This window comes from Natrix helvetica (genome assembly GCF_964273705.1).
Source record: "Natrix helvetica genome assembly, chromosome: 1".
Lineage (NCBI taxonomy): Eukaryota > Metazoa > Chordata > Lepidosauria > Squamata > Natricidae > Natrix > Natrix helvetica.
In genome coordinates, this window is record NC_138548.1 from 30,951,361 (window position 1) to 30,969,383 (window position 18,023).

Below are 18,023 nucleotides of genomic sequence, written 5' to 3' on the forward strand. Positions count from 1 at the left end.
GTCTTTAAGTGCTTGTTAATGGTCTATCCCCCAAATTAAATTTAAAAAGAGATTATGTATTTTCTGACCTAATAAACCTGGTTTTACCACAGTTAGCATGGAAAAATACCAGGAGATTGTTGCAATTAACTGTAGCGGAAGTAGTCCCATATTTAAATGATTCACTAGGCAGTGAATTTAAATGATTCACTAGGCAGTGTTTATAGTGAGTGAAAGTATTGTCAGAATCCACATTTCTTGTTCACCAATTCATTAATATTTGTACAAGTCTGCTCTGCTCGAAAGGAAAAAAAATACAAAAATGCAATTAAATACACAGTTTTCTAAAAGGACCATTAGCAATATTCCAAAAATTGCATGATAAAACATTTCAGTAAAGAGACAGAAGTGGATATTAAAAAAATATATGCAAAACACATTTTAAAAAGTTCTGGGAATAACTGAAATTACCATAAAGCAAGTGTCATCAAAACTCTCTGGCCTAAGAAAACCCTCTATAATTATTTCAAGGTAATAATCATTTCTACTGGGCTGCATGACAGTTTTTAATTATATTCTTTGCCACTTCGGTTATTGTAAGAGAAACCTGGCATCAAAATGTGTGGGCGCAGCTTCTTTAAGGCAGTGCCAGCAGGTGCGACATACATGCCCACACATGTTCCAACCACCTTTTCCACTTTGAATCCAGTTCACTGCACACCTTCAAATGAAATAGCTCAATAAATCTTGTCTGGAAACAAACTTCTAATGGGAAAGCTTAGACCCTAATTGAGAGAGACAACATGGCTTTGTCTATGTATGAGCAATTAACCATAGTTTCCTAAATTGTACCAACAGAGGTATCTTCAAAGAAGTAAAAAAAAATAAAAAATGGCAGCCTCATGGTCAAAATTTCCCTCTTGGGGCAGGCATCATGTCCTTTCTATTAGGGATACACCTGAATCCCAATTTTCTGTCTTCATAAAGCACCCTTAACCATGGATTGACTTCACAGGTTGTGTTTATGGTACATATAAAACTAAAATATGACAGGCGCAATCACAAAATGTAATTTTGCAAACACACCTTCACTCTTTTAAACACTTCTGTTATTTTATTGCCATTCAGCGATGAGTAAAATTGAATGTTTTTCCCAATATAAATGCTTAGGGATATACATAAAAGACGCCTCCAATGCCATAGTGTATATGGTTAGAATAATGGCTAAAGTAAGATAACTGCCAAGCATATCAAAATGTATGACTATCTCACCTTTTGCCTACATCCCAAATATCTTCCTGGTAACATAGGAAAAGTTACAAAAAGCATTCCTGATTGACTTTAAAAACTCTTTCTTTTTTTGCCTTGTGCTCTTAAAAATTCCTTAAGAAGGGAAATCTGGTTTCTGCATTCCTTTTCACTGTATACATCCCCATTAGAATTTAGACTGTGGGGAAAATGAGACTTATGGGAAATGGAAACGATAGTTCTTCTGAATGTCAATGAAGGATTCTCAATCATTCAAGTTTTGGTTGTCCCAAAGGGGCTGTTCAAGAAGCAACTGGATTTCCTTGGTTGTTTTTTTTCCTTGAAAACATTTCATTTCTCATAAAAGCTTCATAGATGAGAAATGAAACTTTTTCAAGTTCAAGGAGGAAAAAAACCCCAAGAAAGTCCAGTTGCCTTTTCAAAAGCACCTTATGGATATAGGTTTCCTGTTTTTTTGTTTTTTTGGAAGAACAGAAGTCACACAACATTGTAAGAGAATAACTAGCTCAGATAATATAATGTGAGATGAAAAAGTCAAAGGCCAGGGGTGTCAAACTCAAGGCCCAGGGGCTGGATAGTTTTGTTTGTATGTTTTCTCCAGAATGATAAAATATCATTATGGTTTACTTTATTGGCCTGGTTCATGCATCATGCTAAGATTTCTCATAACCGACAAAGCGATGATGTAAACTAGTCTAACACTTTATGCAAATCCAATCACTGCGTTTAAAATTCTGGTGTGTTCTTGTAGCTCATTCCATTTTCTCCTCTATATATAATGTCTTCATTTTCTGCCTCTTCATAGTGTCATGCTAATTAAATTAAGAGAGGGGCCTCATTATCAAAAGAAATGCTAAGCAACCAAAACAGACCCAATTTAGTTCGCTAGAAAATCTTAGAAAATGTAATCGTGACATTACGTATCAGTTGTATTAATTGCCAAGACTGAGATGAGCTTATTTTGAGTTTTCAAATAGTGTTATTATGGCAAGGTGTTAATGGGGATTGTGCCTTTCACATTTAGTACGGTTGAAAGATTTAACTGTCCTGCTGGAGCTTCTTGCAAGACAGAGTAGGTAGCTAAAACATTTAAAATCTTTTACACTTGCAAATATTTTCTCCTTTTAAGAAATCTCACCAGTTTTTGAAAAAATGGAGAGAGGGGCCATACAGGGGTGGAATTGAAAAATGTTAACAACAGGTTCTCTGCTTGATTGCTGCGTGGGCATGGGTATGGTGGGCATGGCCTACTCAGCCTCTTGCACCACAGTGGGAGGGGCGTTTTCATCCTCCCCAGGCTCTAGAGGTTTTTCTTGAGCCTCTGGGAGGGTGAAAACGGCCTCCCCCAAGCTCCGGAGGCTCTCCTGAGGCCGGAAATGGGCTCGTTTTCAGACTTCCTGTACTTCCGGTAGGCCCATTTTTTGCCTTCCCCAGGCTCTAAAGGCTTTCCTTGAGCCTCCAGGAGGGCAAAAACAGCCTCCCCCAGGATCTGGAGGCCCTCCGGAGGCCAGAAACGGGTCTGTTTCCAGACTTCCGGGACGCATGTTTTTTGCCCTCCCAAAGCCTCTGTGTGGGCCCTTTTCAGACTTCCTGTACTTCCGGTAGGCCCGGGCATGATGAATGGGAGACTCCTGGGAGAGGCAGGGTGGGAGTTGCCAGCCAGTCCTTCCAACTACCAGTTGGGCAAACCGTACATAAAATTAACATCTGGTTCACCCAAACCGGTGCGAACCGGTGCGGACTGGCTAAATCCCACCCCTGGAGCCTTGTCTGAACCAACCCCAAATGGTCAAGAGATACTATTAGCAATGTCTGAAGTTCATCAACCATGCTTAGTAGTGTCAGAATGGTTAGTAAACATTGCAGGTTTGATGCAGGTTAGGGCTGGGAGTGGGGAAGTTGATCCTTCTCCACTTCTGAGTTACAGTATAATCAAATGATAATTCATATAAAAGCATCATCATAATCTTGCAATACAAGATGTTGCACACACATCCAAAAAGGTTTTAATGCCCTTTATGCATCCTTCAATTGGCAGAAAACTACACCACTATGAAATTTGCTCTCTCTATTACTCATTCGCTCTATTGCCTCTTTATCAAATCCTCGTAATTTCTGATCTTCCTCCACAATGGACAACAAAACCCACAGTTTTGTAGATTATAAGACTCCCCATGGAAAGAATATGGGGGAAATTGTTATTTTAATATTGTTATAGCTAAGGATGATGTACAGTAGGTCTAGCTTATTCATAAGCTGAAAATGACATTAAGGCACCATCATGGGGACATGGCAAAGAAATATATTTGTGATAGTTAATTATAAGTTGGCAAGTCTGGTGGGCTAAGGGACACAGAAATCAATTTCTTCTCCCTGTATAATTCAGCCATCCCGCTAGCAGTTCAATTTATCTTAGTCAAGATGATAAGAGCTTCTGATTATAAGGTTTTTCACAGTAGGCTGGTGTGTATGTGCAGGTGTGTATGTGCAGGTCTCTTCAAACTTGTCCTCCAATGGTGGTTCCACTCATACTGTCAGGCCTGTAGTTATGTTCCTTTTAGGATCTTTGGCCTGCCACACTTTCTTATAATTCCCTATGTGTTTCATTAGGGTAGTAGATGGGAGGGGGGAATAGAAAGGAGTAGGATTGTGGAATGTATTGTTATGGTTCTTCTTAGAAGCTCAAGGTCGTCTTTTGTCTCCGTACCTCGACACCTGACCGGAAGCAGAGGGGTGTACATGCCAGCGTGGAAGATGAAGATTGGACCATGTGATGAATTATGGGGTGTGGGGATAGATAATGAACTTTCAACTGGGTGAACCCACAAGATGTACATTAGAGTTGAAATTTCACAGCATAATGCCAACAGGTCTGTCTTATTAAATTGGAGTTTTAAGGATAACTTTGCCTTGGACAATGATTTAATTCTGCATGATATTTGGAACACTGACATTATTTCAACTCTAATGTACAATCCTAAACCTTGCAGCTAATGAACTTTATGGCAGGATTTAATCTCCTGAAGTATTTCCAAGTTAAATCCTACAACTCATCAGAAAAAGTATGAGTGCAAACACCTTCAAATTCTATACACATTGGCTTCGTTTATAATTTTGGGAGTTGATATCCACACATCTTCAAGTTGCTGTGGTTGAGAAATACTGCTCTAAATGCTAAATAGTCAAGAGAATAACTGGGTGAAGGATATGTCTCTTTCTTTTCTTGTGGGCATCCCAGAGATTGCTTATAGCATTCAGCACTATAGCAATAGCACTCAGATGGGCTTTGATCTGAACCAATAGAATTCTTCTTATGCAATGTTTTCTGGCCTAAGGAAGGAGCAACTCTCTAATTATTATTTTGACTTCTGAAGTCAAAGGAGCCTGGAGATATCATCAACAGAAGGTTGAAAGTTCATTTTTAGCAATTTCGGGGACTTTTTAGATAGTTTTAAACTTGTATCACATGGATCTTTAAGTAGCAAGATACTGCTAAATATTATAACACTCCCCCCCCAAAAAAAACCCTCACATTGTTGTTGGAAGTTGAAGCATTATGTGTACAAGGAAGAGCGTTCTCAAGAGTAGAACTCTAACTAAGATCAGAATCAAAATGATTGCAGAGGCATCAATAGTGATCCTTAGTTGGAGTTTCAAATGCTATGCCTATTTCTTATACAAAGCATCCATACACTTCATTGTTTTGGAGCGAAGCTCCATGTATCATAATGACAAGATCTGGACACAGTAGCCCAAGTTTGATCTCACCAAGGCTGCATCTAGCAATGCTAATACTTCAAGTGATCTTGAAACGATTCCCTTGTTGATGCAGCTTAGGACTGCATTGGCTTTTTTTGGCAGCTGCCCAAATTTCCCAAGGAGAAGGAGCACAATTGCTGTCACTGCCCAAGTGTAGGAACAAAGATGGTGTAGCCTCATGCCCTTGGCCAAAAATTAGGGCCGGGGGTGCAGTCACCCAGTGGCCTGCTACACCCGAGGACAATGCTACACATTCTCCCCATCCAGAGAAGCATCTGGCTGAGATAAGCAAGGTGCTGCACTACGTCCATTGCTCTCACTCAACGGAGGAGTGTTAAATCAGCAGCACTTGCAGGCAGTGCAAATGGCAACAACATTTTTATTTCAAATGCAGGAATTGGGAGAAAGGTAACACAATGTGGTGGAATGTCTTAGAGTCCTTGGGAATGTGGAGGAGCAAGATTGCTAAAGGATTTTTTTTTAAAGCACTGTTGTAGAAAAGATTTCCTGAATTCCAGGGAGAGGAGAAGCATGAGGAAAAGGTGCAAATCAACTCTGCCTAAATTAATGCTAGGTCTAATTTGAGCTGGATAACTGCTTCAACTGGCCCTCTGATACTTTCAGCTGCGGAGTCCTTGGTGCTCTCTGAGCTCTGTTGGTTTCTTGCAGACATTTCATTACTACACTGGGTAACATCATTAGTGCCATTGAGGATGTTACTTAGTTGGCTAATGAAACACTTGTGAGCAAATAATACAGCTCAGAGAGCACCAAGGACTCCATAGGTCAACCCTGAGCTACAAATATTCTCTTCTATGGGATTGTGGCAATTTCTACCTTCCTGGCAAGAAAGAAAGAATTCCTTTCCAGGAATCCAGGAGGCTCTTATTGGTGTGCCTACCTCACAGGGCTTGACCCACAGGAAACTTCTCTCTTTGTCTTGCTATACACTCACAATCTTACAGCATTTTGATGCAGATGTGATGGTATGTGGGAGTGACCTTGGGAGGCAAGAGGAAGACTTACAGCCAGCCTGATAAGGGGTCATTGTTGTGGTCCTCCAGCAGCCAGCAGAGCTGGTGGCAGACTCAGACAGTGAGGAGGTTGGGGAGGAACATGGGCCAGTCTGGGAGTCTGGGGAAGGCTCTGATGAGTGCTCTGCGTCGGAGGCAGAGATGGGGCCAGGGCCATCTGACAGTTATCAGCTGCCTTCGGAGTCAGAAATCAGTGGGGCAGAAGAACAGCTGAAGCCTGTTCCTGATGTGTGCATGTGCAGAGCTGCCAGGAGAAGGAAACAGTTAATGAACAAGGGCCGACTTGGGAGTAAAGGCACAGGTGGACAGTGAATGGCCACTCCCATAGGAAATAAATAGGAGCAAAAAGGGGAGTGGAGTTTGCAGGAGACAATTTGTTCATTTACTTAGTGTGAAGATTTGTTGGTGATTCTCAGAGGCTCCTTGCCAAGTATTTTCTTGTAGTGTTGCATTTGGTAGATATAAGTCTGGCAGCTCTCCAAGCTTGGTTGTAAATTCACCTTTGAAAGACTGTTTGCTGGGACTTTGCTGGCTGTGAAAGAGAGGAATTCACATTAGCTTAACAAAAAGGGTTTTTGTCAGGACAAGGAGTCTGCTTTGTGATTTTGCCATTCTGTCCACAGGTGAGGGGAAAGCATGGGAAGCTTTTCAGAAGGAATCCTCTCTAGTTTTCCAAAGGAAAGAGAGAAGGGGAGAAATACTCTCACTCATTCAAGATTCTGTGTAAGGTAACCTTAAAATAAAGAACGTTTCTGACTGGGTTTTTTGTCAGGACTATCTTCAAAGGCTAAGATCAGCTCTTCCTACACAGAGATAAACCTTAAGCTGAACAGGGCAGTACAAATACATGAGATCAAGTTGTAGAACATGGGTGTCAAACTCGCAGTGTTATGTTGCCGTCACGTGATGTTTCACTACATTTCCTCCCATTTCGGGAGCTGGGGTGCGCGTGGCCTGCACGTGACACATCCGGCCTGTGGGCCGGCAGTTTGACACCCCTGTTGTAGAAATTGTGGTTGAGGGAAAACCTTGATGCTCTTTGATGATCAGATGCTGAGCTATAAGAACAACAGCCAAGAAATGTGCTAGACACAACGCAACAGCCTAAGCAGGAAAGTTTCAAACAATGTTTGTCGTCAGTCTGTCAGCTGAGCTTTAAAAGTCTTAATCTCTTCAGTGGCAGTGAAAGGCTCTATTAATGCCGAGGAGGTTTTAGAACAACAGTGGGAAAACAAGGGTAGAAGATCAAGAAGGGGTGAAAAAAATATGAAAGTAGGCTTGTCGGCTTCTAAAACACAAGCTGGCCATGGGTAAAACAAAGGAAAATAAGAGATTTTTCTTCTTAAAGCCACAGCAGCATCTAATATAATAAAAATACTACAGGACAGGATAGAAGAAATATAGTAGTTCCATAACAAAGAGCCATAGGTTATAGCCATGATGAAGAGGGCTGTTAAAAGCCCACAGACTGTGCGTCTAAAAATTCCGATATAAATTCACATGATTCCATCACAGATGTTTTATAACTAGCATATTGCAGGAACATTGGCTATATTGGCTGCAAAGAAATGTCCATAAAAGAGGGATGGCCCCAAATCCATTTTTTGCCTTGAGCAAAAGAGAGGTCCTGTCCTTGTAGTTCCTTTTCTCTGTTTTCTCGGTTTTCTCTACACACATAAAAAGGAACAAAACAAGAATATCCAGAGTGCTACATAGGCCAAAGACATCATAAATTATACAGCTAGTCCTTGACTTACCATAATGGGGATCAGAATTTCGGTCGTAAGTCATGTTGATTGTATGTTGAGGCAGCTACATGAACACACCCAATTTCATGATGATTTTTATGGCAGTCATGAAATGAATCACATGGCTGCAAATCTGAATCTATTTTTCTGAATGGGTTTTTTTTTTTGCCCATAAATTGGCACGAAACACCGTTGCCAACTGCAGTCATGTGACTGTAGGACACTCAGCCAGGCACAAATTGTGATCTGGTTGCCAAGTGCCCGAAATACAGTGTGACCAGGGAGGGGCAGAACACAACATTTTAAGACAGAAGTGCTTTATAAGCTGTAAAACAGAGAGAGTCCCTCCTTGAGGGAGATGGGAGCTCTAGAAATGTGAAATATAAACATCCTTTCTGTGGCTGTCATAACTCTGAAAGATAGTTAAACAACAAACGACCAGTTGTAAGTCAAAGGGCTACCTGTACTGTGTTTTTACTGAACATTGTTCCTCACTGGAGTTCATCCTCTCACTAACAGCTGATGATGAACAACTATAGAAAACCATTGACATGTGCTTATTCTGCTTTCCAGATCATTGTTAGGACAACTGGCATGGTGACACAATGTTGTTTGGGCAATCAGGAGCATCTTCCTGGCTCCTTAGCATTGGTGGTCAATTATTATACCTTTGGTTATGTAACCATTCTCTTCTCAGAAATCATCTTGTCATATCCAAATTGAAAGCGAAGAAAAATGCAGAAATGAAAAGCCGCTAAGAGGAAATCAAGCATCATAAAGATGATTAACTCAGCGATGCATGGAAATGGGATATAGATCCTATAATGCTTTATCGAAAAAGGTTTCCAAGCGACTGGCTTTGCTGTATGGAAGCTGCACCAACTCACAATTCAGGAAATCTTTGGCACTATCTGGGTAATCTGTGCATTCTTGTAGTTACTGCTTAGGTGACAATCTGCCTGGAGACAAAGTTTAACACCCCAGACATGGCTCTGGCAACCCTCTGTGGGGAAAGCATAGCCAATCCTAGGATTGTCCTAAGGGCGCTTTTCAAAAGGCAACTGGACTTTCTTGGTTCTTTCCTTGAAAACGTTTTGCTTCTCATCCAAGAAGATTCTTCGGTTCTGATTGAATGGTAGTGAATAGAAGAATTTACATTCCTTGCAGTCATCTGGTGGTTAGCACTCTGAAGGTCAGCTGTTCTGTGACAGACTTCCAGAGTGCTAATGATCAGATGACTGCAAAAAATATAAATCCTTTTATTCCTCACCATTTCAGTCAGAAATGAAGAAGCTTCTTGGATTAAAAGAGAAATGTGTTCGAGGAAAAAAAACAAAAAAAAATCTAATGCCTTTTAAAAAGCACCTTTGGGATAATCATGACCTGGATGACTGAGAATCGCCATAGACAATTCCTAGGATCATTCCTCTCCTTTTCCAGATAAACAACAGAACGCCTAGACCGGTGAGCACCAGAAACATGAAGAACAGGTGGCCGGCATGCACATGCCTGTTTTGGGGTCGGTTTGGGCTGGTTTGGGGGCCATTTTCAGGCTGTTTTTCGGCCTGTTTTTGGCTGAAAGAACAGCCTGGAAAATGGCCCAGAAAAGGCCTGGAAAATGGCCTGGTTTTTTGGCCATTTTTCGGGCCGTTTTCAGGCCATTTTCCAGCACTCCAGTGCCCCCAAACATCAGCTGGCCAGAAACCAGAAGAGCAGCTGGCGATGGCGCACGTGCCCACAGAGAGGGCTCTGCGTTCCACCTCTGGCACGTGTGCCATAGGTTCGCCATCACAGGCCTAGACTATCTGAAAGACACAAATAGCCGTGTTCTTCGGGGCAATGGGCATATTTAGCATTTTGAGAGCATGCTGTGGGCTCTGTCACAGAATGATTTTCATGGGGGTGGGGGGTCTTATACAGTCATAAAAAAGAACAAAGAAAGGAAAAAATACTGTCTTTTAAAAAAAATTACTAGAAGACAAACTGGAGATACAACTCTTCAACACTCACTGTAGTTCTCCAAGATACCCCTTTCACATCCTAATTTACTGTTACACTATTGCTGCGCAGGTAGGAAGACCTGAATGAATTACTTTTATTTTCTGTACCACTTGGCATACATGCAGCATGTCAGCTTCCTAGTAAATATCGTAAGAAGCTTATATTTTAAAAATCAGGTGGGAATGAAAATCTGCAAACTTCTGCATATTACACAGGCTCACTGCACATTCACAGCTCAAGACTCCACAGTTTCCTCCTTGGTCTCAGTCTATTCCTAATCTATGTGCTATAATCTAACAAAAATGTTGTTAAGAAATCTGAAAGAGGATGAGGCATTGCCCTTACAGCATTTTTGTACTAGAGAAATTGTTATCTATCTATCTATCTATCTATCTATCTATCTATCTATCTATCTATCTATCCATCCATCCATCCATCCATCCATCCATCCATCCATCCATCTATCTACGTACATGCATCTCTCTCTCTCTCTCTCTCATTCATATATATATAGATATAGATAGATAGATAGATAGATAGATAGATAGATGATAGATAGATAGATAGATAGATATAGATATAGATATAGATATAGATATAGATATAGATATAGATATAGATATAGATATAGATATAGATATAGATATAGATGATATAGATATAGATATAGATATAGATATAGATATAGATATGCTGGTTTTGTTGTATTCGGGTCTTTTCCCGTGTAAGGTTGAGATTGTCTTTGCAACGTTTTGGCAGGATCTCACCAGCCATCTTCAAGCTGTGGGCTTAAAAAGGTGGCCTTTTTCATGAATATATATATGTTTTATGTTTGTACTGATAAATAAATAAAGGGAGACTAGGATAGATCTATTTCGAGCTAATTAGCTCTCATCAGCTAGCCATACCCTTACTGGGATTTGAACCCGGGCTGTATATATCTTAGGCAGGAGAAAATATGGTTTTCTGCCTGCATGGTCTTCTGTGATGAGCCGAAGGACAGAAAGAGGGAGTAGTGACCTTCCTCCCATATTTAGTCATACCAGGGGTTGTAACACAAATATATATATAGAAATTGTGACCAGCTAAAATGGACTCAACAAATTTCCATGGCTGAATCAGATCTCCACCCTCAGACTTTGGGATAGGGGGGCACATGAGCCCATATTGAAGTTTCAAGTATTTTTACAGATTTCTGTTTTCTTTGGGCATTTTCAACTTGTCAGTTGCTCAAAATTGCATGGTAAGGAAGAGAGGGATCTACTTTTTTTAAATCAAATAATAAGTAATCAACTCTAGTCTTTTCTATCTTTGCTCAAATATTAACTAGTCTGTCACATTCACACTTTCAGTGCAGCTGAGAAGTAGGGACCTTTACTTCTGTGATGAGTTCACTTCAGAGGTGGGTTCCTACCTATTTGGTCCCGTTCGGCTGAATAGGTAGTAACTCTGGTGGACACGTGACCGTACCAGTTCTATCCTCAGTGGCGCCATCTTGATTTTCTGCTCTGCACATGCGCAGAACAATCTTTATTGAAAAAAATGTAATTTTTATTCCGTTTTTAATGTTGTGCGCATGCACAGATCATTTAAGTGCAAATGTGCCTGCGAGTGAAGCAAGAGCACGTGTGGAAAACTTTTCGGGTGCCGAACTGGTAGTAATGGCAGCCGCAACCCATCCCTGGTTCACTTCCTTCAGTGGTGCCCAGAAAGTGCAACTTCTCAAGGAAAGCCCTTCACTTAAGGGTAACATTTCCAATCGGATATCTTGCTGAAAGGCAGAGGAAAAATTGTAACACCAAAAACGATTTTGCTGGTTTTGCAATGCAAGGTCGAGATTCTGCCGTTTCCCTGTGGGTGTCCTTGGGAGTAGGTAGCAGAATGCTGAGAATTCTGCAAAAACGAAGCGGCACAAAGCAGCTCTTTGATTAAATCACAACAAGCCTCATTGATCCTTATGTGCACAAGGCTCTTTTTAAATAAGCGGGGAGGAAGCATCCCAGGGCTTTGTTGGCTGCATTGTTGCCAGATAATGTGTCCAGCCGCCTGGCTTTCCACATCAAACCTATCAGATAATTCCTGGTAATTCTCCCAGGTCACTTGGCAAGAGGCATGGAGAGAATTCAGGCAAGCAGACAGATGGTCCTTTCCTCCTTCCCTGCCTTCGGCTGTACATCCAATAGTAGCTACTTGCCTTGCATGCACAGTACTTTAAAAATGCTTTTGTGCATGCACAAAAGTAAAAAACAAGATGGTGCCGCCTATGGCGCCACTGAGACAATCGGTTTGGCTGCGTGGCAGGCCAAATTACTACCGTATTTTTGGAGTATAAGATGTACCTTTTTTCCTCAAAAAAGAGGCTGAAAATCTGGGTGCGTCTTATACACTGAATACAGCATTTCTTGCCTCCAAAATCCCCACCCCCTTCACAAAAATGGCCGTGCATACCCTTATGGAGGCTTTCAGAGAGCTCCTGGGGGCTGGGGAGGGCAGAAATGAGCAAAAAATGGGCAGTTCCCCCCCCAGCCCCCAGCAGCACTCTGCAAGCTATTCGTGCCTTTAAAAAAAAAATGGGCCCATTTTCATGAAAAACGGGCCGTTTTGGGGAGGCTTGCAGAGTGCAAAAACTTTTTTTTTCCTTTTGGAAAGCTCTTTAACTGATTGATGAGAATTACATTGATCAAGTGCTGTGCCAGCAGAAACACCTACCTATCTACTGTATTTCTCTCTATCTCTATTTCTCTTTCTCTATCCCTTTATCTATGTACCTACCTAACTACTCTCTCTTTCTCCCTACCTACCTACTGTATTTCTCTCTCTCTCTCCCTCTCTCTCCATTTATCTACCTACCTACCTAACTACTCTCTCTCTCCCTACCTATCTACTGTATTTCTCTCTCTATTCCTCTCTATCCCTCTACCTACCTACCTACACTCTCTCTCTCCCTACCTACCTACTGTATTTCTCTTTCTCTTCCTACCTATCTACTGTATTTATCTATCTCTTTCTATTTCTCTCTCTCTATCCCTCTACCTACCTATCTACACTCGCTCTTCCTACCTACCTACTGTATTTCTCTATCTATCCCTTTATCAACCTATCTACCTAACTACTCTCTCTTTCCCTGCCTACCTACTGTATTTCTCCCTCTTTCTCTCCCTCTCTATCCCTCTATCTACCTACCTACTTTTTAAAAAATTTGCCTCTTCAAAACCTTGGTGCGTCTTATACTCCGGTGCGTCTTATACGTCAAAAGATACGGTACCTACTCGGCCAAACTGGTCCAAACTGGTAGGAACCAACCTCTGCCTTGGGGGGGGGGGGGATCACTAAAATCAAGCAAGCTGCCCTGGCAATACAATCAGAGCTCCACCCCTTTTTCAAGCATAAAAAAAGGACATTATTTCCTTACCTATTTTCATTTCATGGTGGGATGCATGTGAATTATGAGTGAGTCAGGATGGCAAGTTTCTAGTACTGTAGCATCTCTCTTCTCTCCTCATGATCACTGAGGGCCTTTTCCCACTTGCAGATTATGGTACAAACGTGCTAACATTGATGTAGGAGATGTCCAGGCTGAGGGATCAAGCACATCATCAGCCTCGAGTGCTTTTGTGCCCACAAGAGATCTTAGTCTAGCCCACCTTCACTCTTATCTACATCAATTTGCTTTGATCGCTAGTAGTTCAGATTCCTGTAGAGAGTGTCACCATGCAATAAACCCATAGTCCTTTGAACCGCCTTGCTTCCTGATTTATTGCACCTGACAATTTCTTTTTTCAACTATGCGTTCGTGATATGGCCTTCATGTTGTCCCCAGTGCATGAAAGTCAGTCTTGTGGAGTAATCCAGCCAAGAAGCACACCCAGAAATATTAGACCTAACATTATCGTAAGGTTGCATTAACAGAATCTTGCAGGGCTGAAAGTATCTCTTTCTCCTCTTAGCTTTACAACCCAGGAATCTGGGGTCCCTTCTGAGATTTTGCCAGGCTCCCATTCCTTCTGCAGGCTCAGATGCAACTTGTCTGACTGTTGCGCTGGGTGAAACTTTTTCCTTTGTCTCCCACGGTCATTCTCAAATACCATTGCAATGAGTGAGATAGGCATAAGTCATTTGGGGCTGCACTGGTGCTAAGGTAGTCCCCCCCCTTATTTTGACCCTGTAAAGGCCTGCTTCAAGGTGCATAACTTCTGCTATGCTTCATCGGTCATTATGCTAGAAATAATCTTAGTAATCCATGGAATGGCTTGCCTCCAGAAGTTGTGAATGCTCCATCACTGGAGGTTTTTAAGAAGAGATTGGGCAACCATTTGTCTGAAATAGTATAGGTTTCAGAATCACAATCAGAGTAGAGCTGGAAAGCACCTTGGAGGTTTTCTAGCCCAGCGCCCTGCTCAAGCAGGAGATCCCATACCATTCCGGACAAGTGACTGTCCAGTCTCTTCTTAAAAGCCTCCAGTGATGAAGCACCCATAACTTCTGGTTAATTGTCCTCACTGTTAAGAGGTTTCTCCTTAATTCCAGGTTGCATCTCTCCTTGATTAATTTCCATCCATTGTTTCTTGTCCTTCCCTCTGGTGCTGTGGAAAATAGGTTGCCCCCCTTCTCTTTGTGGCAGCCCCTCAAATACTACAACACTGCTATCATGTCCCGCCTAGTCCTTCTTTTCTCTAGACTAGCCAAACCCAAATCCTGCAACCGTTCGTCATATCTTTTAGTCTCCAGGCCTTTAATCATCTTAGTTGTTCTTCTTTGCACTCCTTCCAAAGTCTCAACATCTTTTTTTGTAATGTGGCGACCAAAACTGGATGCAGTATTCCAAGTGTGGTCTTACTAAGGCTTTATAAAGCGGTAGGTACTAATACTTCACTTGATTTTGATTCTATGTCTCTGTTTATACAACCAAGTATTGTATTAGCTTTTTGGCTGCCACCACACACAGCTGGCTCATGTTTAAGTCATCGTCCACTAGGACTCCAAGGTCCTTCTCACAGTTACTGTTTTTGAGCCAGGTTTCACCTAATCTGTTCTTGTACCTTTGTTTTTTCCTGATTTTTTTTCTATTTTTAAAGTTTCCTGCTGGAACAGGGAATTGGACTAGAAGACCTCCAAGGTTCCTTCCAACTCTGTTATTCTGTTATTAGTAATCAAAAATGTGCAGGATCAGAGTCACTGGCAGTTTCAGGCTGATATAGGCCTGCCCCTCCTCTCCAGTCCCTGATTACCCTTCCATGGCCCCATTCTACTGTTCATTCTCAAAACAATTGAACCCAATCATGTCATTCTGGTCAATATTGCCCTGTGCGGTTAGACTGCTCAACCAGCATAACCGTATGCCCTTTAGCATTAGAGTTGTTACTAATTTAGCACAAGGTTGAAATAATAAGACAGTAAAATGAAGCAGCCTTAAATCATTGCAACAGAACATCATACTGTACTCTAAAAAATAGCTGCAAATTGCAAACATTTTACTTAAAGAATGAAATCATGAACGTTTATTTTTCTGATGCTCTAGACCAGTGATGGCAAAAACCTTTTTCGTCTCTGGTGCCAAAAGTACGCATGCCCTCGCTTAGGGTGTGGTATGTGGGGCAAACTTCATGGCGTGGCACTGAAATGGAGAAAAGGGCAACAGAGCAGCCACCAAGAGGGGTAAAAAGCTGCTTTCCTTCTTTCCTTGCTGCTTGTATTTCCCTCATGCCAGCAGCTCTCTTCCTCATTTCCGGGTTGTGCATTGGGCCATTATTCTCCCTCCGGAGGCTTCAGGAGACTTCTCTGAAGCCTCCGAAGGATGAAAAACAGCCCAACATGCAAACCGGAAGTCCATTCCCAAACTTCCGGTTTGTGTAGTGGGTGGTTTTTCGCCCTATGGAGGCTTCAGGTAGCCTCTGGAGGGAGAAAAGCAGCCAAAAATCAAGGCCAAAAATCAGCTGGCCAGCGTGCATATGTGCACTGGAGCTGCCAGGGCAATGCCTTGTGTGCCCTCAGAAATGGCTCTGTGTGCCACCTGTGCCATAGATTTGCCATCATGGCTCTAGACAGACAAAACCCCAGCTGAGAAATAATCCAACTGGCTTTTTCTAGTTCAGGGGTGTCCAAACTTGGGAACTTTAAGACTTGTGGACTTCAACTCCCAGAATTCCCCAGCCAGCCATGCTACATATTCTCACTATGGCAACTATCTGATACAGCCTGGTATCAAGCCTTCTTTCGTAGCCTGGACAACCAGGAATTGCTTCGGAGGCAAGTGAACAGATTGGATTGCCCCATTCCCTCTTTGCCAGTGCACTTTATCTCCATGCTAGGACAGGCAGTCTCTTCCTCCATAACTGGAATGGAAATGTAATGGACTGATGGAGAGGGACAGATTGTTCCACTTTTTCACCAATTTGCTTGACAGAAGGCCATTAAAAAGATACCCTGAATTTCTACGTGGGCTACAGATAGGAGGGGATTGTCCCTCCTTCCTGTCTGTTAGCAGCCTAGTTGATTTTTGGAGCATATTTCCAACACTGGTCTCGTAGTTGACGAAGTAAGTCAGATGGATATTCAAATGGGGAAAAAACACCGTATGTGGCAACATGTTTCACATTTTTCACCTATTACAGGGGTGTCCAAACTTGGCAACTTTAAGATTTGTGGACTTCAACTCCCAGAATTCTGAGAGTTGAAGTCCACAAGTCTTAAAATTCCCAAGTTTGGACACCCCTGTTCTAGTTTAAAACTTAGCAAGAGAATCCAAGGAATTTAAAACAGCATATAGAAATGATAATTTCCTAATTGCCATAAAGAGGCCATCAAGCTACAGCATTTCCCCCCACTAGCTGGTGAATTCTAGGATTGAAGTCCACCCATCTTAAAGTTGCCAAGTTTGAAATATACTTATTATCAGTTTGACAAACTGGCTCAGCCCTCGCTTATTTCAAGTAGACACCTTAATTTCCTTTGTTCTTCTAAATCTGTTTTTTTTTATTTTCAATATTCTGTAAGGCAAGAAAGAAACAAGAAGACAAAGTAATGTCGCAGAACAATGGCTCTCAACATTATCATAGTTTCTGTATATCACTAAATTTATCAAAAGTGGAGTTCATATCACTTTAAGTAGCTTAAATAAGGTAAATTAGATAAGCTTTCCAAATTGATAGAAATGAGATTTTTCCCTCTGAAAAGCCAGTATTAGAATTTTAGTGTTAACTTTCCCAGAAGAGGAATTCACCGTACCTTAAAATGCCAATTGTTAAATATAACCTGCCTACAGATTTCTATTTCTGAGCAATTATTGATTAGGTAGGCAAGTGTAAGAATTCGCCTGAAACAATGCATTCGTTTTTGTTCAATTTATTGTCATGTTCCTCAAAAAATATGTAATAGTCTCCCTTTAGGAATACATTCTAGTTTGTGTTTAGTTATTCGAACTCTTCAGATATCATCTTTCTCTTCTTAGTTTACATGGGGGAAATTAAGGCTCCAGATCAGCTAATCTTGCCCTTATTGCAACCCGCAGGGACAGTTCTTTCAGCCAATTCTCAAGGTGCAGCTAGACTCAGTCAAGAAGCTCTTCAAGCTTCTGAATTTGAAGATTCAGAATAGCGAGTCTAATAGAAACAATTAGCAATAGACAAACAGTACAGAACCAGCTCTCCTGGATTTGGGGGCGACAGAGAATGAGGTGGCTGGATGGAGTCACTGAAGCAGTAGGCCTGAGCTTAAATGGACTCCAAAGGATGGTAGAGGACAGGAAGGCCTGGAGGTATGTTGTCCATGGGGTCGCAATGGGTCAGACACAACTTCGCAACAGGATAATAACTGTTCCAAGATGAACTTGCTTTTTGGACAGCATTATTTAAATGAACATTGTTTTAAAATTTTGTATTGTTATTATCTTGTTCAAAAGTAGACCTTTTTATTATTAATATTGCCTTTTTATATTCCATTCTAACCCTTCAGGTCTAAGTATGGCTACTCATCATCATCATCAACAACAACAACAGCTGTATGTGTACATTCTTAACTCTCTGGTTTTCTGCATCTGAAATGTCCTGAAGAAAATCTAACTAGTTCCTGGCTACTTACTCCTTGTTCTCTCCTGAAGAAGTCACAACTCTTACTGAGGCCATTCATCCCTTGCTCATCTGGATTTTGCAGAGTTTCTTTGCCTCCTCATTTATTTTCATCTTTTCTCCTTAATGCCTTCTGCAGTATACAAGGAAGTGATACTTCAGACTGTCCC